At 37.1% G+C, this 22,042-nt stretch overlaps 1 protein-coding gene across 6 annotated transcripts in view; it reads right to left on the bottom strand.

Moving 5' to 3' along the window:
• DGKB (diacylglycerol kinase beta) overlaps positions 1–22,042 on the bottom strand; it is a 588,496-nt gene that overhangs the window by 118,946 nt on the left and 447,508 nt on the right. The window lies entirely within an intron of this gene.

Genomic DNA, 22,042 nt, shown 5'->3' with positions numbered 1-22,042 from the left:
AGCCATCCACCTTACTCACACCCTTCTTCTCATCTCTTTTACCTTCATCGTTTCATCTTTGCAAAGTAGCCAAAGTCAGCCTTTGGTTGTTAGTCAGACTCCATGGGCAACTCCCTCAATGTTTTCATTGTTTACATGAAAGCATCCAAATGTATAGCAAATAGACCAGCTGGAAACCTCCCCACAGACAGACACATCCAAGCAGGAAGTTCCTTGATGTGTTGTGGTGGGTCAGTCTAGTTCTGCTACCCGAAAGAACAGCCCACACCCATCTGCACTGTTGCTCCTGGATGCAAGGGTTCCCATTGCATCCACATGAGCTGGGTCTCAGCCAACACTTAGCCCTTAGCACATACAGTGATACAGAAAGATGTGACGACGGCAGAGTTTTGGAGTACTGTTTGTAGCATGCTGTTCTTTGGCATAGTTCTTCAGAATCTAAGAACAGATTTCTCCTACTTTTCCCAAGACACATGGTTTATTATATAACCAGTCTTTAAAACTGACTCTAGATTTAGAGATGACTGCTTTAATATTGATCTCAATATTTATTACAGATATTTTTGAAATGGTTTTGAAATGTTGCAACGGAGACTCATGCTTGAAAAGAATCACCTAATTTTTAGGATTTTTTTTCAGAGTAAGGGAGGAGGAACATTAGAAGTGAGACAAATACAATGATTCTTGACTTTAACTGGAAAATTGCAGTGAAGAGTATCAATAAAAGTAAAATGCTTGAAAACTGAAGCAAATGTATTTGAATGAATGCATTTCACAACATGGGCAGTTTCTGAACAAAAATAATACATTTGCATAACTATGCATTTATATTACACACCATACTAAAATCCTGTTTAAAACTTAAACACTTCAGGCCATTTATACGTTCTATTTTGAAGATGATAGATACAGGCTAATAACACATTTAATCAGTAAATATTTTGTTATAAGTGATTTGAAAGAGTAATTACTTACAAATTTCTATCTTAGGCATGGTGATATGCCATAACAAAATAAGATAATACCATTAAGAAATCAATGTCTTAGTTTTGGATTTTTTTTTTCTTTAAACTGGAAGTAATGGGGGATTAAACCAGGACCTGGCGCATACTAAGCATGCTCTCTACCACTGAGCTATACCCACGCCCCCTACTGTTTTAGTTTTAGCTTAAAAAAAAAAAAATTCCCTTATTTATCACTATACTTTAAAAATAAAATAAAATTAAAAAAAAATAAAATGACACAACATTGTCAAATGACTATAACTCAGTAAAAAAATGTTAAAAATACATAAATAAATAAAAATAAGAAAATGGCCCCCTCCAAAAGAAAAGAAAACCTAATGAAAGCAATTCTATAAGAGTAGTATGGTTAGAGAAACATATCTTTACCTTCTTTTAAGGAACTGCCTTGATAAACTGCTCTCTGTGGTGATGGACTTCCCCTGATAGGATGAAGTGTTGCATTTGCTCAGATAACCTATGACCTCCAGTGTGACATGAGACTCATTGCCAAATAGCATGTGAGCAGAAGTAGTTGGTGTCTCCCCTGGGGAAGAAACTTTGAGAACCTGTGTATAGTTAGTATGTGCTCTTTTCCCCCATTGCAACAACTAGCAATGTTCCAGGTAGACTGAAGGAAATAATGTGGCTAGTTTACAACTCATCTTGGGTGTGTAGCACAAATGGAAAATGAAACTTTACGGTTGTTAAGTCACCAACACCTTGGGTGCTTTATGCAACCAGTTAACTGAGCTGGCCTTTCTTCACTGATTTAACTCTCATCTCTCTGAGTTTATAGGTTTTCTGATGCCAAAAGTAAAGTCTAAGAATTCACCCTTCTACAAGATGTTCAAACTGCAGAAGACTAAATAACTTTCAATCAGTCAGTTTCTAGAATTCAATTTTATGTCGTTCACAATGAGGGATAAGAGATTACTCTTCCATTTTCCAAATCTCTTTCTCAGAAGACAGTGCACTGAAAAATCTGAAGTTGCTTGGAACAGGAATACAGCTTTTCAGCCAGTGCCTGTGTTGGGCTTTCGGGTCAAGCCAGAGCTTCTCCTTTCCTTCCCTGTGTCTGTGAGCATCCTCCCATACTGATGGGTCCACGCTGGTTGTCATGTATGCCAAGTGCGTAAAAGTGCCACCTACACTTTGGATTGGGTTATAGCATTTGATTCTGCACATTTAGCATCAGGCCACAGAATTTCCAGGAGTGAGGGAGAGGAATTGCCAGCAAGGTGGACTAAATGAGGAATGTTGGACTAATAGATACTTGGATGAACTATGACTTCATGGGCAAGGAAAATGATCACAGATAACAGATCCAATGTGCCACCCTTAAAGTATTAGGGGGGAAGTGCCAAAATAATCACACTACCCTAAAGGAGACAAATGCTCTTCACTGTTAAGTACAGAGAGGTGAAATACTGAACAATTTCCTAACTTGTAAATTCAAGGGATTTCTTTACAATTGGCCAAGATACAGGAAAGAATTTCATCTATGTCTCAAGGAGCCACGAGCCTGAAGTGAACTGGGTTCTAAAATATCTTCTCAGATTTTGACTTCTTCATTGGTAACCCCAACTTTTTTTTTGGTTCAGGAATCCTAAATCCTCCTCAGAGGAAACGCTCCAATCAGTCTTAAAGGAATTCATAGTTTTGGGAACTTGAAGACCTTGGCCTAATGGAAGCCTGAAACTCTTTGTCTCTGCCATTTTTGTTTTGATGAGAAAAACATTTCAGTGTAATCACTTTTATGGGACCAGATAAAGGTCTCAATTTTAAAATTTTATTCTCAGAAATGTTCACAGACTTCTAAGGAGTAGATAGTAAATAGCACGGATACAACCAGATGAAGTATTCAAGGTAAGCAGGAAATTCTTCCATTACCAGTAAAGATCACAAACCCTGTAAGTAGGCAACAAAGATCTTGTTGCTCTAAACATCTGGCTTCTCTAAGCAGCAGAACATGATGTCACTTTAGACAACAAAGCAAACATCGGCACAGAGAGCCAAGAGCTAATCTCAGGAGTGTCAGACAGACTGACTTCTGGAAATTGTTAGTAACATCTCCTATTAATCTCCTTTTCAATTTCTTCACAAAAGGGGCACAATCTCTGAGAGACAAATGCTCGCTTTATAAGTCTGAATGTTAGGCTTAGCAGTGCAGTGGAAAGCAGGGGGAACTGTGACAACTTATTCGTCGTGTTTGTGCGAAGTCATTCTGGTCTAATCTTTTTGGTTTAAAAAATAATTGTGAATGTCTTTGGGGAAGATACTAATTATATGTTTAAGTTCAAAGGTCCCCCTCTATGAGAAGTTTGCTCATCCACCGCATTTCCATCGATGGTAGATTTTTCCCCGTGCTGGGTCTTCCCTGGCAAAACGGCGCTGCACTGTCAGCACTGACTCAGGATGTACAACCTGGTAAGGCTGCCTTTCTCACAGTGTTTTAAGTATATTCAAGCTGTGAAAAGTGTCCCAGCGATACTCCCATTCTGTATCAGCTGAACTCTGCTTGCTTGTATTTGTATCTTGGATTGATATGAATTCAAACCTGTCTGTGTTTTTTTTAATAAATTGTTACAAAATAAAAGGCATATTTCAACAGCGCTCTGGAATCCCTAAATAGGAAACCAATTTTGGGGCAGATCTATACCATTCTTTCTTTAGGAGTATCAATCCTTAAACCAGCAGGTGAGAGTACATTTTCTTAAATGGCTCATCCTAATTCAGCTTCTGAGCGGCCTTACTTATGGATGATTGTGCTTGCCCCCTAAGGAAACCATTAGCCGATCTGCATTTAGAGAGAGTGTCTGCATACCTACTATCTGATTTCAAACTATGAGATGAGAGGCTTTGGGTTTGGAAATCAGTTTCCTCAGAGTTGCTGGTCGTGACAATGGCTACCACTTCATTAAAGAATGAATAAGATAAACCTGCAGAGCTTTGGCCACTACCGGTTTCCTCTTGGGCCATCTCTACATGATACAAAATGCTGGATCAAAAATCAGTCATCTAGGGTCCTGGGTTTTCTGGATGGCCAAACACAGACCGAGAAAACTCAACTGATGGTGTGTAAATCATTCTTAGGATGAGAGAGTTGAAAAAAGAGGAAAAAAAAAAAAAAAAAAAAGAAAGAAAACAACTTCAGTAGACACCTACTGACATGTCCTGTGAGTCTATATTTAAAAAATGCTTTTCTTTACAGTTAAATTAGAGATACTGGTCTTTGTTGAACATCCACATTACTAATTTAGGCCATACATGATGCTTAGAAACAGCAATTATTGAATAGTCCAGAAATAAAGCTTGTTACATATTTGCTCACATAAAAATAGACAAACTCCTCAGAAATCATGTCAAAAAAACCCAGTTTATCTGTGTTTGCAGGTGCATGATAAAAATATCTCAGGGCTCAGCCTCTATTTGTACCTGCCAAAATGACGGCAAACAGGGAAAACTGAAATCTTCCCAGGGTGTCTGAATTTTATTCCATCATGGGTTACCCAATGTCATCTTTTTCTTTCACAGGATAGGTACTAATATCTCATACTTGTGGCTGATTTAGTCTCCATGTGGTATACCATTTATTGTTATTTTCTTAAAGTACCATGTAAAAATGTGCTCAATAAAGAAACTTATAAAACAGAAAGAAACAAATATAAAAGAAAACACATACGTTACCTGACCTGTCACCATTCAAAGTGGCTAATGGTAACATATGGTTTGGCTTTCCGGTATTTTTCTGTGTCTCCTCCTTTTCTCTTCCTGGGCGTCCTTCTCTTTTCTATCTGCCTTCTTTTTCTAAGTGCTAACTTCCCAGCTTGCCTATAATCCAGGCTCTGACAAGCAGACTAAGTTTACTTTTAAAACTCTCCCTGGCTTCCTGTTGCCCTTTGAACACATTTCAAAGCCCTGATACGCTGTTCTTGCTGAATCCTTTGCAACTCTCCTCTCTGACTGTGTGCAGTCTGGTTTTCCGCCTTTCCTCCCCTTTAGTAGTTTTCAGTTGCTGAGACCAAATAGCACAAACTCAGTGATAAGGATACATTTTTTATCCTTCAGTTCTGAGGGGCGAAAGTCAAACATGGGTCTCAATAAGCTAAAAGCAAAATGTTGGCCGACTGTGTTGTCTCCTGGAGGCTTAGGGGAGAATCCATTCCCTCGCCTTTTGTAGCTTCTAGACACCATCTGCGTTGCTGGGCTTCTAAGCCCCCTTCAAAGCCAGCGACCTTGGGCTGGGCCCTTCTCACACTGTCAGCTGTGGCTCTCTCCTACTTCCTTCTTCCAATTGTAAGGAACCTTGGGATTACACTGGACCCACCCAGATAATCTCGTTTAATCTCTTTATTTTAAAGTCAGTTGACTGGCAACCTTAATTCTACCTGCAATTTCTTTTTTTCTTGCGAGGTAACAACATAGTCACAGATTCCAAAGATAAGGATGTAGGCATCTTGGGGGGCGGGGGTGGGGCATTATTCTGTTTACTACACTCCCAAGTATTTCTTGGAAAGTCACAGCCAGCGATCCACTCCCTCAACAGCATGCAGACCCCAATGACAGCTAGTCTAATACAAAGAACGCCATCCTGTGCCGAATGATTAATCTGAAGAGTTGGAAATGTTGGAATATTGCAAATGGAAAGTATAAGAGATAAGAAGGACATCAGGGTGAGTGTAAGCTTATTCAGCCAAAATTTAACAAGAATGATAAAAAACAGTTGTTTTTTTGTACTGATATGAGTTTACTGTGATTTACCAAATAGAGACTGCTTATTTTTCTTTTTATATAATTTCTTTAGAAACAGATATTGCATTTTATCAAAACTTGTGAAGTGCTTTGGTGGCTCTCTGTTATACAACCATGGAAAGATCTATTATGGCATGGCCTTGGGGGTAGAGTCAAGAATAGGACCCAGGAGTGGCTTTCAAGGTTAAGGAGAGAATCACACAGGGTAAGAATGTTAGCGCAGGTTTCAGAAGATTTTATGGGAGTTCAGAAGAGACTAACCAGAAAGAGTTACCTAATCTCTAGACAAGGGAGGGAGGTTCTGGAAATTTCTCCAAATGGAGAAGACCAGCTGTTGAGGGAGGGGATTTATCAAGGGGTATCACATTTCTTTCTTTGTTTTCTTTTTCTCCCAAGAGCTTCATAAAAGAAATCTGATTTCTCTTGATTGTAACTGTTTCCAGAGCATATAGACTGGTTCCTGGTACGTAGTAAGTTCAGCATAAATATTTAATGAGCATAGGAATGATTACACGTATAGAAAATATACAGTTTTTTTTTTTTTAATGAAAAAGGCATCACACTGAAGGAACTATTTGGTAACGTATTTTACTTTCTGTTAGCATATGTCACCATCCTTCTCTGACCCCATTTTGGCTGAAATTCAATCACAAATAAATGTTTCATCAACCAGGCCTATTTATATAAGATTTCTTTATTTATAATTATTGAATGAAAATATTATTTCCTTTTATTTCTTAAAGGAGCTTCAGGGACCAAAAGTGTGTTTGAACTATAATTTTCCAAAGCCCCAAACCTGCATTTGTCTAACATGAATCTGTTTGAAGGTCTTTGTGCTTTAGATCTTTATTTATCTCTATCTTCTGAGTTCAAGGCTATAGGACCTGCAACCTCACTTATATTTTTCTTGAACATGTTTTTCTGGGATAGTTTACTTTCAGCCCACTCTCTCAAAAACATAGAGCCTACTCTTGTTTCCCAGTAAATAAGTATCTCAATCTTCACCCCTCCCTCTACCTTGTTTCATGAGCTTTATGTTATTTTCTACAATTGGTTATTTTCTAACCAATCCTCATAATTCTAATTCATATTTATACAAAGTTAGCAAAGGTACAAAGGTGGCATCTGTGGAAGTGGTGTATCGGAGGCAAGGTAGGAAGTAGCAGGTAGAAAAAAGAAAGGTATGTTTTATAATGGCTCCAGACTGGCCACAATGTATAGTTTCCAGGGAGAAAAGTAAATGAAAAATTGCCTATGTAAATGTAGAATTACATTTCTATAACAAGTCATTTCCTCTTTGTATCATGATCTTCTACAATAGTTTTTGATTCATTTTAAGGACTCAAAATTAAATGGGTGAATGAATAAACTGCAGCATGTATTAACAAATTTGGGGGTAAAAACTAGATGTTTCAATACAGAAGGCTAAATAAAGTTAACAAAACTACTAGTGTGCTTCATTTAGATCATCACCATAAAAGGTTACCCACATTTTAGTCTTATAGTTTATTCTCATTCTCTCTCTCTCTCTCTCTCCACACACTCCTACACACAATGTAAACCCATGGTGATAACATTTTAGGTATCAAAGACTGAGTCCCATGGTTTGCCTGAATGAATAGAAGAGTGTATGATGGGTTTGTGGAAAGGCAGAAAAGGGGCCACAGTGTATAAACTGTCCTAGGGGATGTTTTTACACCTGCTACCTCTCTCACAATGTGTTACAGGTCCTCATGAGGTATAGCCTCGTCCACTCCTCACTCCTGAGAAATACTGTCTATCCAGCTACTATTAATCATTTGTGCTGTATTTGTTAAGATTACTGTGCCAAAACAAAAGCAAAATATCCCACAAAAATCCCTGTATTTGGAAACGTGGGAAGAAAGTAATTGAAAATGCCATGGTCACCCAAATACAGGACATAAGGTCACTATAATTGTATACCAGCTACTTCCAGACACACACAGAAGAATGTGTAATTGCACTTTTATGATTGCCAAAAGAAATGTACTAAGAATTATAAAATGGCTCAAGGATAATTTCCAAAGTCCACCAATATTTTCCAATTCTATGTGATGTAAATATGTCCTAGCAAAATTAACTCAACAAATATTTGTTTCTATTTTAGGTGTCACCAATTTTTTAAATATAATAGCAAAGTGTACCTTATTTGCCCCGTTTCTCTTCTTTCTTCATGAATTATTATTGTAACATTTCTTAAATGGTTAATGATATGATTCATGGGTTGATACACACAATGATACTGATATAATTACCTAGTGTATTACTTCCTCCACGTTTAAAAGCCCTGTGTAAAAAATGATCATTTATTTTTATGAGTAATTAATATTTACAAACCTGGTTGATAAAATTAACTACTCTATAAATCTCTGAATACTTTTAGTCAAATTAAAAAATTTATCTTAACTTTATATTTCATTCCTAAATTAGATTTTGTTTTCTGAGACTTGTTTTTTAAGACTTGCCATTCTTGCCTTTAATCTTAAGGCATAATGACTTCCTTACAGACACCCAGAATCCAGTTGTAATAAACATATAATAGACACATCTCCTCTATGGCTCTACTCTTTTGCAGTATCCTGGTTTTGAATACTTTCATTTCTCTCGTCAACAATGAACTTTAAGGTACCTCATTTCAACTAAAGCAAATGGTTGTTGAATTCAATGACTCACTCAGCAGAGAAATTCATTAGACACTGGTTTATCAGTCAAAGACGACATTCTGTTTTGAGCCAGATGGGTTTTCTTGAGGAAATCCTTTAATGGATGCAGATTTGATTGGATTTTAGCTGTCCTACACTATTAGGCATCCAAGTTTCATATGGCTCTCACTGCCTGCAATATATGTGTATATATTTGACGTGATTTTAATAGCCAAGGATTTAAAAATAAAAGATCGTACTTTCCCTTTAGTTTATCTATTTGTGATATTTGACATTTTATTTGTTTTAACACATGCATCATCTTATGTATTTCCAAAACCAAAAATCTGAGAATATATTTTAAAATCAAATGCCAAAGTGTAACGCCAAAGAAGATAATCTCATTTACTAAGATATCTACTTGCAGTGGATTGGGAATAGTTGATCCTTGACATGAGCTCCCCTTGGAAATCAGGCTCCTTAACTCCTCTAATTCCCATCCCCTCATATCCTAACAACTGGCAAGTCCTGAGATTTCTACCTAAAGAGAAAATCTCTCTCTACAGCTATCACAACCAGTCAAAGACATCTTCATCTATTGCACAGACAACAGCATTATTGATCTAGTTTACATCCTTTCTTCAACTCTTACCACTTAAATAAATCCATTCTGCTTAAGGCAGTCAGTATTTTTAGAAATATAAATTAGGGACACATATTGTAATAAGAACTAGGGAATTTGGGCCAACTCTACAGAGAACTAGTGCCGCTGAATACATACACATGCAAGTACATAAGCATATTCTTGTGATTATACATACACAGACATGTACAAATATGTGTGCATCTCTGTGCATGTGTGTGTGTATGTATGTATCTATCCACCTGAAGGCTTAAAAGCTATGAAGAGTGAAGAAACTGGGCCACCATCTGAATAAGGATGGAGATCCCCAGGGAGGTGAACTACTTTTGCCCTGTGAGCTTTCATTGATTCCGGGAGGTATGGCTGATAGATTGAACAGTGCTTCTGTCAGACTCTTGGAACTGAGTTCCAGGCTTGGAAAACACCCTCTGTTTTGTTTTGGGACCCCAAATGACAGTCCTCTAGCAATAAGAGCCAACCAGAATTAGGCAGACTCTCGTAGGGACTGCATCTGTTTTGATTCTGTCAGTCTCTGTAATAGTGTATAGCAACAAGTACGAACAAACTAAAGCCGTAAGACAACAAAATGAGCCAATTTCACGTATGTAGTATCGAATAAAGACACGTAGATAAAAAATAATAAATACTAAATGACTGCATTTATTTCAACACACAAATTAAACTACAATGTTTAGGGATGCAATCTTAGGTGCTAAAATCAGATGGAGAATCAAGACAGCATTTATAATCAAAGTCAGGATAATGGTTTCCATGGTGGTGGGTAGAAGCTTGCAAATGAAAATAGGACACAGGGAACCTGGGCTGCTGCCAATGTTCTATTTAGGGGTGATGTTTACACAGGTGATCACTCTGTGATAAATCACTGAAGTGCATTTTTTGTTTTGACACTTGTATATATGTGTGCTCCATTTTATTCTAAGACTCTTAAATTGTTTATTAGATCATGTTGTTCCCTACTGAAAACCTTCCAATCATGTGCCACTGTCTGTCTCCTTCTCTCATCTAGAAACTGCCCGCGTTCCTCCTGCTCATTTCACTCTAGGCAGACAGAGTTCCTCACTCTTGCTCAAGCAGACAAAGAAATTTTGCACTCAGCAGCGTCTTCTGCACTTAAACTTCCTTCTCTTCCAGCAACTCCCTTTTATTGGCCTGTCACATACCTGATTCCTCATTCTTCAGCCTCATCCTGATTGTAGCTTTCTCAGAGATGCCTTCCTTGACCACTCATTCTGAACTGAAAGCCACCCACCAATTACTCTATCACCTTGTTTCTTTCCCTCATATTGGGAAGCTCCATCTGATGAAACTGAATTTGTAAGTTTTTGTGTATATCTTTCCTCTTGTACTTAATGTGAAATCTTGGCTATTATGTACGATCTACGAAAGTTAGTGTTTTTTTGGTCTTTATTATCAAACCAAAATGAATTCTGGCCAAGAAAAAACATCTTTAAGATTCTCAAGATTAGTCTATTTTACTCTGGATGGTAGGAGAAGCCTAAGGTCTCATTATATAATTTGGTTATCATAGCTATGCTGCAAGGCAATAACGATATTTATTTATCCCAGTTATTGAGAATTAACTTTGATAAATTTTCATATGCATCCCGTGCCAGTTCTCAGAATGACTTTTTTTTCTGGCACACCTGAATGAAGTATTTCTTTCAGAGATGTTATGAAACAAGGATAGGAAAGACTGTAGGTAGTAATGTCAAAGTTGTTCTTTTTTTTAATGACAAAGTTCATCTGTAATGTAACGTAACATAATGACAAATGTTACTGTATTTCATTTTTTTTTTTAAATTGCCTATGTCCTTTAAACAAATTTGTCTTGGTGGTTATGACTATTTTTCCCTTCATGGGACATGGGACAATTAGAAGGTTTTTTTTTTTTTTTTAATTTTATTTTTAGGAAGGATGTTTCACATAAAACCATATTCACCCTTCCACAATAAAAAATGGATATTTAGCCTGAATTCAGAAACTACATCTATCTTATTGATTATTGATCCTTTTAACACTGTGCCTCTTTCCACTTTATCAAATAACTTATTTGCTATATTTACTGTGTGAACACTGATTTACTTTCCCACTTCATTTTTTTCTTTGTTGTTTGCTGTTCCTTTGTTCAGAACAAACATGGTCTTGATCCAGCCACACTGTGCATGTGGTCAAGTTTAAATACATCCACTGAATCATGGCAGCACACTATATTAACTTACAAGCATCAAAGGAAGCCAGCCCAAACAGGGAGAGAGATACCGAAGGTCAACTGCCACTTACACTGAAACACGGGCTCCAGGTAAACACTTAGTCATCTCTTTGGTTATAAAGCGTGATGGAGCCAGGAGCCTTCATGGTGTAGGTGGCTTAGTGCTCACAGCAGAGTTTATCTGCTCTTTGCTTGGAGCACTTCTTTTGCCACCATGAAAGTCACCTGAAGATTACAGAATCTATCAAGTGTTAGAGGGGAAATGCTACCACATACACAAAGAATTTAATGTCTTAATGAAATCCTGAATTGCAAAATGGGCTTCTTCATTCTTATTTTATTTTTTGTTACATGTCTCTTAGTCTACACAGCTTCCTTTTGTAGAACTAGCATCACACACACACACACACACACCCTCATACACACATAAACTTTAAGCAAAGGAGGAGGTTGCAAACAATTTTTTCGAAAAGAACAAATCAACCTTTAATTCTTCATGTTAAAGGCAAGGTTTATGTCTTTGCTTCAAGTTCAAATGACTACTGTTCAGATGAATTATCTTTTTATTTTTAGTTTTTATTTATTTATTTTGAGATCTGCCTAGGCTGTCAGGGTTCTACATTTGGCATCATTATACCCAGTTAATGTAAGACAGCTTATTTTTATAGTGCGGTGTTTTATAGATTTTTTTTTATTGCACCATTAAGAGCATTTTGATTTCTGCAATATTCCCAGATTTTCTTGTCATAATATATAACATTTCACAGTCCCACTTTGTGCTAAGCCTCGCAGCATTCACTTACATCCAGTTTTCTGCCTCAGAAGGCCAGGTAATGAGATGAGCTTCGAGAAAAGAAATTGCTGGTATAGTTTTTTTACATTAGAGTCCAAGCAGATTGTTGTCTCTTCAAATGTTAGCCAGAGCTCAGCTCACAGAGATTTCCCCTGGTATGTAATCATTGCCAGTTCAGTGTCCAGTAGTGAGTTCATAAATGTCATTTGACTTTCAATTTTTTTTAAACTGAGAAATGTCTATTTCAGTATACTGTGAATTTTAATGGAAATCTGGTGGAATTTTTCAACTTCTTGATAAAGTAAAAAAAACCAAAACTGTCCATTTTATGACACAGTAGGCCTATTTTAAGCCTAGTGAAAACCATTATGGAATTTAGATTATTGACACTGATTAGTTTTGGAAATATTACAGGACTATTTCGATGACAGGGGCAGCCTCCAGTTTTAAAGTTTACACAGTTTGTTACTGTATTGTCTGTGACTTTCCCCTCAAAGTACATATATATCTCATAAAAATGCTATTTCAGCTTCTTACCTTACTTCTTTTTTTTCTGCTGTTGGTATTAGCTCTCATTAGTTAATCTACTTGTACAATATTTTTATTTTGTTTACTTGTTTGTTTCTTTCTTATCTCATTTCTAATTATATTAAGTAGGGGTCTAATCTCTGGTAGTGAGGTTTGAAGTTGGCATGAGGGACAATAAGGCAGTCACGATTAGAATGAACTGATTTTAAAGACAGTGACCTCTCCCATGTATGTGGATGAATGTCCAGAATCACTGCTCAAATGCTGAAATGCAAAACTTTCTGAACATGTTTAAGAGCAGCATTCATTTACAGATCTATGGTTCGTGATCCATCAGAAGGTAAAGTTGCCACTAGCTTCAGGACTAGAAGGTCTTCTTGGCAGTGTTCCAACACATTGCATCCGCATAATTTCAAGGCCCTGATTTGCTAACAGTCTTTTCACGGTAGCAATCACTATAGCCTTTTCAGGTTTCTTATTTTAAAAGACAAATATTAGAAAGCAGTTGTTTCTAAAGTGATTGCCATAGCCTGACAAGGTGACTAGACTGCCGGCCTGTTTGGCTTCCTTTTCTTCAGACATTTATGTTTAAACATGTATCTAAGTGATTAATGTCAGTTTGCATGAGAATAGCAGAGAGTGAAAGCACAGGAACTTTCAAGGCTTAAAAAGAATGGATGAGACCGAGTTTAACTCTAGGACTTAAGTCTGAATGATTAAATTTATTGATCTAGTTAGCCTGAAATCTAAGTGATATTTTTTCTTTCTTTTTCCCTTAGAGCTGATAGCCCCACGTAGGATTTTAAAAATTCATTCTAAAGCAGTTAAAATGTTTGAGAAGCTATTTACTTATTTGGAATCATTCAGTTTTATCTCAGCGGCATTGAGTCAGTCAGAGTCTTTCTTCCCCACCCCCACATATAAATATACACACACACTAGATAGATAGATAGATAGATAGATAGATAGATAGATAGACAGACAGACAGACAGACAGATAGCCAGTAAAACAAGATAAATAAGTTAAATAGACTAGAACCAACAAAAAGCTTAACCATGTATAAAACTAAAATAAAGTGAGCAAGAAGGGAATAAAATAAAAGGTGGTAGTCGAACAGCGAAAGAGTGGAGGGATTAATGATTTTTCATTTGGTTTCTAGGAAGGGGGTGTTAATGTTCCAAGATTTGGCTGGGATTTAAACCGTGATTACTTTTTCTGGGCAATATTAATAACTTATTAATAAAACAGACACTGAAAGAATATTAGCCATTCAATGGTTATTATGTGTTTATATTTAGGCTTTTATCAAGTGAAGTGTCTTTTCTCAGAATGTTTGGGTAGGTGGGTAGACAGAGTAGACAACTGAAGTGAATGTTCCCTGGATCCTTAGGCTCTATGCTTCCGAAATAGGCTTGTCCCTACCCTCTGCCCCATGAAAGTTACGATGGAGGTTGGAAACCATATTGGCTTCAGATAGAATTGAGTTCTCAACCTCACTTCACTAGATACCCAGTTTGAGTTTGAGCACTATTTTAGAAGCTGAGTCAGTTTCCTCACCTGTAAATGGCTGGTTTTTATGAAGATTGGCATTAATATATCCCTGTGATGTGCACAGTTTGTCCTTAGTCTCATGGGTTTCCAGTCCTCCTGTTCCCCCTCTCCCCCCCGACCCCCCCCAACCAAATAATCACTGGGTTACTACTGAGTGCCTGGAACCAAGCGCAGTCCTGGGAATACAAGAGGAAATGAGAGAGCTATGTTCCCTGACTTCATGACTTTTACAGTTTAGCAGGAGAGAAAGACAATCCAGGCTGTCAGGCCAATAATGAGCTAATTCTATTGTGACTTCATGCTGAATGTCTTTAGCTCTTCAAATGTGTCTTCTTGCCCCACCAGAAACCTAGAAGAATACAAACACTTCTCTCCCTCTTTGAGCACCTGATTCGTTCTCATTCTTCAAGTCTAAGCTTAATATCATGTATTTTCTAAATTCTCTAATCTCTTCAAAAAGCTTTGGTGCTCCAGGTGTGCATTTCTACATACCAGTAAGTACTTCCCCCTATAGGTGACCACACTTTATTATAACTGCTGACTTAATTTTATTTTCTACCCTCTATTTAAATTTACCACATTGCTTTGCATATGATACTAGTACAATAATATTAGTAGAAAAAAATGGATAAATAATTGAGTAATATGCTTAATTTTATGTTTGGAGTATTATAGTAGAAATCAAATACCTAACAACTATTATCACTATTTCAAACTATACTTATCTCTAATTTCTAAAAAAGAAGAATTTTAATAGTATAAAAAATGCTTATAGTCATTTAATATTTTCAGACTTTAATTAATTAAAGTCTTTCATAGAAAATGATGTGGTGTTATAAGCTTTCATCTGAGACATTTAATTCTAGTTTTCACATATTTCTAATGTATGACTGGGCATATTAATTGGATAGTCAAATAACAGTAAAGGTTAAAGACTAGAGAATTTTCTAAATGAAAGATGAGCTGTTGGCTGCTACATATGCATATAGGAAAAGAACAGCTGGAACTTTCTTAGGATTAAAGAAATGTGGCCATATGTGGACAAATAGAATAAAAGTCTTTACCATATACAGTACAGAATGCCAACTTATAAATGAACTACTCTGTGAAGAAAAGCTCAGAATTAGTAGTTAATATGAATAACAGTAATGTTAGCAGATTTAAAGCAAGTAATTTGCTTCATTTACATGTTGCTAACTATATCCACTGTACTTTTCCCTGAACATAGTAAATGCATCACTGACTTAGCTTTTCGTTTTCTTTTAAAATCATATCATCATATCTTACCCAAAAGTTTATATAAGCTCTTTAGTTTTGTTCTAAGCCACTGAAATATTCCCATATTGACATCTTGAAATTATATGAAAGTATACTTCACATCAGCTCAGATGTATCAACTGATTACTAATCCTGCTGGCTTAGGGCTTATGGGATAAACATCAATAAGATTTTTTAAAAATAAAATGTTTAAAATAACATTTTCCTGTTTTGAAAAATAATAAACTAATTTTAGACAATTTGAGGAAATAAAAATAATGTAAAAATAATCTATTATCTCATTATTTTGGAGATAAGCACTTCTATATATACTCCGTGTGAATGTATACACTAAAAACAAAATAATAATATTGCTGTTTATGTAGTTTTACATCAGGCTTTTTTCATGTAATTCCACATCACAAACATTCTCAAATCTTATTAAAATTCTGCAATCATATTGCAACACATAAATGTATCAAATCAACATGCTGTACATCTTAAACTTACACAATATCATATGTTAATTATAGCTCAATAAAAAATCAAGTGAAAATGTAAACCAAAACAAAACATAACTTCAACATACAATTTTTAATGGGTATGCCACGATTATCTTAACATTTTCTCTAAATTTGGACATTTACATAATTTCTCTTTATGCAATGAATATATTCAGGTATAAATCATTTCTATACTTACTAACTTATAATAGATTTCTTTAATAATGATTATGAAAGGACCTAAATCTTTTTTACAGTATATTGCGAATATTAACATGCTAGTTAATGGTATAGAAGTATGTGTTCAGAGATTAGCCAAAATACAAATATAATTTTTCTTTTAATCACAAACATCTTTGCCAAATCTTTTAACAACAGAGAGAGTAATACTGAGGCATAAGCATCGTGTTTAATATGGATGAGGTGAGGAGATGGAATTAGTTACAGGACCTCAGACATTAAACAACAGTCAAAAAGCAACAGGTAAACCTAGAAACAAGTGTGAAACTGTAAGTCAGTAAGGTAGACAAAGGGGAAATAAGTGTATCGGGGTGGGGTGGGGACGGAAGGGATGAAAGCCCTTAGAGACTGTGACAGGGTAGAATCAGGTCTTGCTTCTAGAATAAGCTAAAAATATGTGGCACACTGATCTCAACTATAAGCAGGTCTCTAACAGTCTCCATGCTCTCTGTTCTACTGCTGAAGATACACGATCTGAGTTTCTTCATCTTAAAAACTGGCATAATATTGCTTCCTTCGCAGGACTGTTAGGATTAAATGAGATAATCTGCTGGGGCAGAGCACTCTCTTGTTCATTGTGTTTATTCATGGGTTAGCACACAGTAGATCTTCCAGACAACTTTTTTAAATGGCTCTAGCGAAAGCAAGTACCATACTGATTAATCACCAATCCTAGGCAAAAGGTCAAAGCCAGAGGGCTTCTTCTGCAAAATTTAAGGGGATCTCCTTGCCAGAGAGCAAGGAGAGCTCAGGACCAGGGCTGGGGCTTAGTTATAAAAGCATCGGACTTCAGAGAAGTCCAGTCTTCCAGTCCATGATCAGAACCCTGAAAGCTGCAATAGTGATATATGGATACATCCTCTCTGGGCCTGTGAAGAGTGGCCCTCCCCTCTCTTTACAATGTACTACTCTCCACACTCCCAGGGCAGGTTTCTATAAATAGTCCTTGCCCTCCCTCAGGATTTGCTGCCATCAGTCCCCCTGACAACCAGACAAACATTGAGAGTCAAATACCAGCACAACTAGAACAGAGAGCTCCGGGAATGCTGAGAGAGGAGAGGGACTACCGCTGAAGTCCTGAAGGCTCTGTGGGAGCTGGGAGGGTATGCATGGCATGGGTCCTGAGAGGTCCTGTCAACGGGTGACAGAACAGACACTGAGGTGCAGTAAACTGATACGAGAGTACTCTGCTGTGACACAGAATTTAAAACCCTGGCATATATCCTCAGAAATGGTGTTAACAGCTGCTGGATGGTTCTTGGAAGCTTGGGAAAATTTATGATCTGTGCTAAGTGAGGTAGAAATTCCAAAACTGCCATGGGAGGTGAAGGAGGAAGAGATCAGAAGACTCAGTGTATTGGGCATGCCTGAGAAAAAATATGTATGTAAGGCTAGGAACCCCACCAGCTAACTTTAACCTACAGGACAGCCCATGAGACACTCCGGTTACCAAACAATGAAGAATGTGCTATGGAGAAGGACACCAGGACCACTGAGAAGCTCGGTGGGACCTCTCTTCTGTGGGCAGGGTAGGAAATGAGAGTCCAGAACTGGAATTTCTGAAAAAATGGGAGTAACAGAATCTCTAAATGATAAATACCAAGACGCGGCACTTAATGGCCTGAAGAAAGGTAGGTGCAATCATTGCCATGAGCAGGAATACAGGAGTGGCAAACGTGAGGTGAAACCTTAAGAAAAAAGACAGAGTAAATAAATAGAAAACGGAGTCTCTGAAGGCAAGACAGATGGACAGCCACCAAGGGTGTTGCTTAATTTATAAAATGAAAATAGGCCAAGAATAGATGATTAGAAGGCTAGGACAAAATGGGGAGTTCAACATTTGCAGGTACTAACTTCTATATATAAAATAGATAAAAAAACAAATTTCTTCTGTATAGCACAGGGAACTATATTCAATATCTTATAGTAGTAACCTATAATGAAAAAGAATATGAAAATGAATATATGTATGTTCATGTATGACTGAAACATCATGCTGTACACCAGAAATTGACACAACATTGTAAACTGACTATACTTCAAAAAAAAATTTTAAAAAAAGAAGGCTAGGGCAAGTTTTTCTTCTTTCCTTGCTCCCTCCTCTATCCCCTGAGCTCCCCAATTACCATCTCTTGCCCAGTTTCTAGACCTGAGTGGATTCTCAGAATTTTCTTTGAAGACTATTTACTGAAAGGCAGGGCAGATCTCTAAGAGGAAGGACCCTGCAATATGAAAAGAAGAGCATAAAGCAGTAATTCCCCCAGCCTTTTCCCAAAAAGCCCTAAGGTCATTTACTCAAATGACTATGCAACAGGTAAAGAGAAATATCCAGAACCTTTAACAATTGTTGATTCAGAGTCAAAACTAAAACTGCCACTCTGAGACCCAAACTGACCCAACAGTCCAATGAAGGCACATGGGAGCCAGATGATAAACGGAGTTCTGGCCTGGATCTGGCGCACAGCGGTCCACAGACCCACCAGGCGGTCTTTTCCAAGACCTCCAAATGCACTGTCGGATTGCGCATCCTTGGTAACTGGCAGATCCTTTACACTGGTTTCTGGTCCTGTATATATAACTATTAATTCTTGCCACCCATCGAGTTTTAAAGAAGGTAGAGGTAGAGTCTCTGTCATATCCCCATTTACAACACTAGTCTAGTAACTATTAAACAAAAAGGGCTGGATCATGGCATATGACAGTGGAAAACTGTAAACTTTACCAAACAGTCTCAATTGCATTGACTTTCCCAGATATGGTATTTTTTTCTGGAGCACAGTAACAGCCTTTAGTGTGAGGTATGCAGTCACTGAAATGGGGAATGTGTTAATTTCTATCTCTTTTGGAAAGGAGGTTGAAAATAAGTTTAGATCCATGTGGTATAGATAATAGTAATTTACAGAGTCCTAGTTTGGGGCTCTAGTTAACTCTCTTGACCTCTGCCATAATGCACAGAGAAGGAGCCCTTAAATCAGAAGCTCAGAAATCCATTGCAAGATGGAAGTGGTGTACCTCAGTCAGACATGAGTAGGGCCAGAAAGTATGAAAAGTTGAATGAAAAGGTGGCCTTGATCTCTACCACTGCTGGACCAGCACCTCTCTTGCGGCTCCCTCATATAGCTAACTCTTAGGATTCAATGTCAAAGAAGGAAAAAGCTTAAGCATGTTTCATAGATGTTTTGTCTTGTCACGTTAGTGAGCATCAAAAATAGGCTGCTGATCTACTACAGTGCATCATAAGAGACAGAGGTGAGGGGAGTTCCTCCCACTGAGCAGAGCTCTGGGAGGCACACCGAGTTATCCTTTGTGTGGACAGAGGAGTAGTCGAAGGTGAGAATATACATAGACTCATGTATATCTGGACAAGGAGTTCCAAAGATGCTTGCATATGGATTTAAAGGAATGGGAACAAAGTTTGAAGATCTCTGTATCATAGATTAATACCCACCAGAGAGTTTCTTCCACAATATAACAAGACAGACAGACTATCACAGCTAGCTGATAAAGGAAACTACATCATATTGCCAAGGGATCCCTCTTTCAGAAAATGAGTAGAGCAGAGGGCATATTATTATGGAATACACCGGTCCAGTTACTTCATCAACCCAAAAAATGCTGAAGTGATAGTAAAGTGGAATGCTTTCTAAAGACTCAGCCAAAGTACCAATCAGGAGATGATATCCTGCAACGATGAGGGGCCACCCTTCAAACACAGTATACATCCTAAATTAGTAACTACTGCATGGTGTTTTCTTCCCAATAAGGAGAATGCATGGCTCCAGGAACAAAAATAAGAAAGCACAAGTGGTCTTATTCGCCATCACTCCTAATGACCCATGTTGTGGTACTGTAGCGACAGAGCTGAGTAAGTGGGACAGAAAGCCCATGACCCCAAATTTAAGGTATTTATCATCTGACAGTGGAGAAGTTTGTCTATTTTTAGTGTGGAATATAGAGTCCAGAAATAAATTAATACATAAATGGACAGTTGAATCAAGATTATGTTACCACTGAGCAATGGGGTAGGAGCCTTTTCAACAAATAGTGCGGTATAAATTGAATAATGAGATGCAAAAAGAAATTATTCCTGACCTCCATCTTAAACCATGCACAAAATTCAGTTTCATTTAAAAGTCAAAGTTAAACAAATAAAGCTTCTCCAAAATAACACAGGAGATGTTAGAAAGATTAAAAAAAAAACAACTAACCACTGATAACAAGCAATCAAAAAAAAGGACTCAATTGATACACTAAACTTCAACTAAATGAAATCAAGATGTTCTGATTTTCAAAAGACATCATTAATAAAGAGGCAAGCCACACAGTGGGAGGGTATATTTGCAACCCATAGAACCAACAAATGACTCTAGGTTTTTCAAATACAAATACATAAAAAACTCCAATTAAAAAAAGATCCAATAAAAATAGGCAACAGACTTTGACAGACATTTCATAAAAAGAGGATATCCAAATAACCTGGTCACATAAAGGGGGGCTCCACATCCTTAGTCATCAGTAACATGAACACTTAATATGAAATGAACTAGAATGGCTAAATTAAAAAGAAACGCCATATAAAGTATTGGTGGGGATATGGAAACAATTGGAAGCTTTATCTGCTGAGTGCAAAATGATACAACCACTTTTAGCAATATCTACTAAAGCTGATCATACACATACTCTATGGCCCAACAACTTTCATTTCTTCGTCTATACTCAGAAGAAATACATATACACTGTCAAAAGACCTGTACAATAATGTTCACAGCAGTAGATTTTATAGTAGCGCCACACTAGGAAAAAAAACTGTATACTAATATAATGAATATGACTGCATAATGAAAATAAGAAATTAAAGAAGCTAGACATAAATGAATATATGCTATATGACTATGTTTATATAAAATTTAAAAACAAGCAAAACTTATCTATAGCAATAGCAGCCAGGATATTGAGTAGGGCGTGGGTTGGGGGTGTTCTGTAGGGTTGGTAATATTCTATTTCTTGATCTGGAAGGGTCACTACATAGACATGTTCACTTGTAAAAATCCATCATCTATACAACTACTATGATGTGTATGATGTTCTGTACAAATGTTATAATTCATCAAAGGGTTCAGGTTTTTAAAAGGATAAGACCTAGTGGGACAGGGATTAGGGTATGTGAGGGGATGGCATGATGTTATAGATACGTGGTGGGGGGAGTCTCTCCCTAGAGAGTATATTTAACAGCAACCTGAAAGAAGTGAGGAAGAAGCCATGTGAAATGAGGCGAAGATCTCAGGTGAGAATATTCCAGGTAGAGAGAATATCAGTGTAAAGGCTCTGAGAGGGTACCATGCTTGGTGTACGCAGTGATCATCCAAACTGTCACCTGGGCTTGGGCTTGAGTGGAGTACATGAGAAGAATGGTCACAAATCAGACTGGCTGGGCACATACTGAACTACTAAGTGAATGACTTCTGTGCATTCTGGTCTTAACGTGACTGTTCTTTGTTATCTGTCCATTAAATATACATAGCACATTGCAAAATGTTTTAAAAACCCTATCCACTAACCTTAGGGAAAAAAAGAGTTAAAACAAGGGTAATCAATTTGCTCAATTTAAAAGCTTATTCCTGTTTCATTCAATCTTTAAAGCTTGGTCCATCCTACACAATTCCTAATGAAGACAGAAACCATCAGTTAATCAAGAAAATAGTTAGATTGAGAAAAAAAGTGTTAATAAAAGCATAATCTGTTCATTCACTGATCATTTATGGAAGAAAGACTTATATGCCCATTTTATACATACAGATGAAAGGTTTACCCGGAGACAATGCTAGACTTAAGACCTGACATCGGCAACAATGGAAATGAAAAACAGAAAATCATTCT

Source organism: Camelus ferus, chromosome 7, assembly GCF_009834535.1.
Source record: "Camelus ferus isolate YT-003-E chromosome 7, BCGSAC_Cfer_1.0, whole genome shotgun sequence".
Classification (NCBI taxonomy): domain Eukaryota; kingdom Metazoa; phylum Chordata; class Mammalia; order Artiodactyla; family Camelidae; genus Camelus; species Camelus ferus.
The sequence above is the reverse complement of the archived record's forward strand: the minus strand, read 5'-3'. Positions and strand labels throughout refer to the sequence as shown.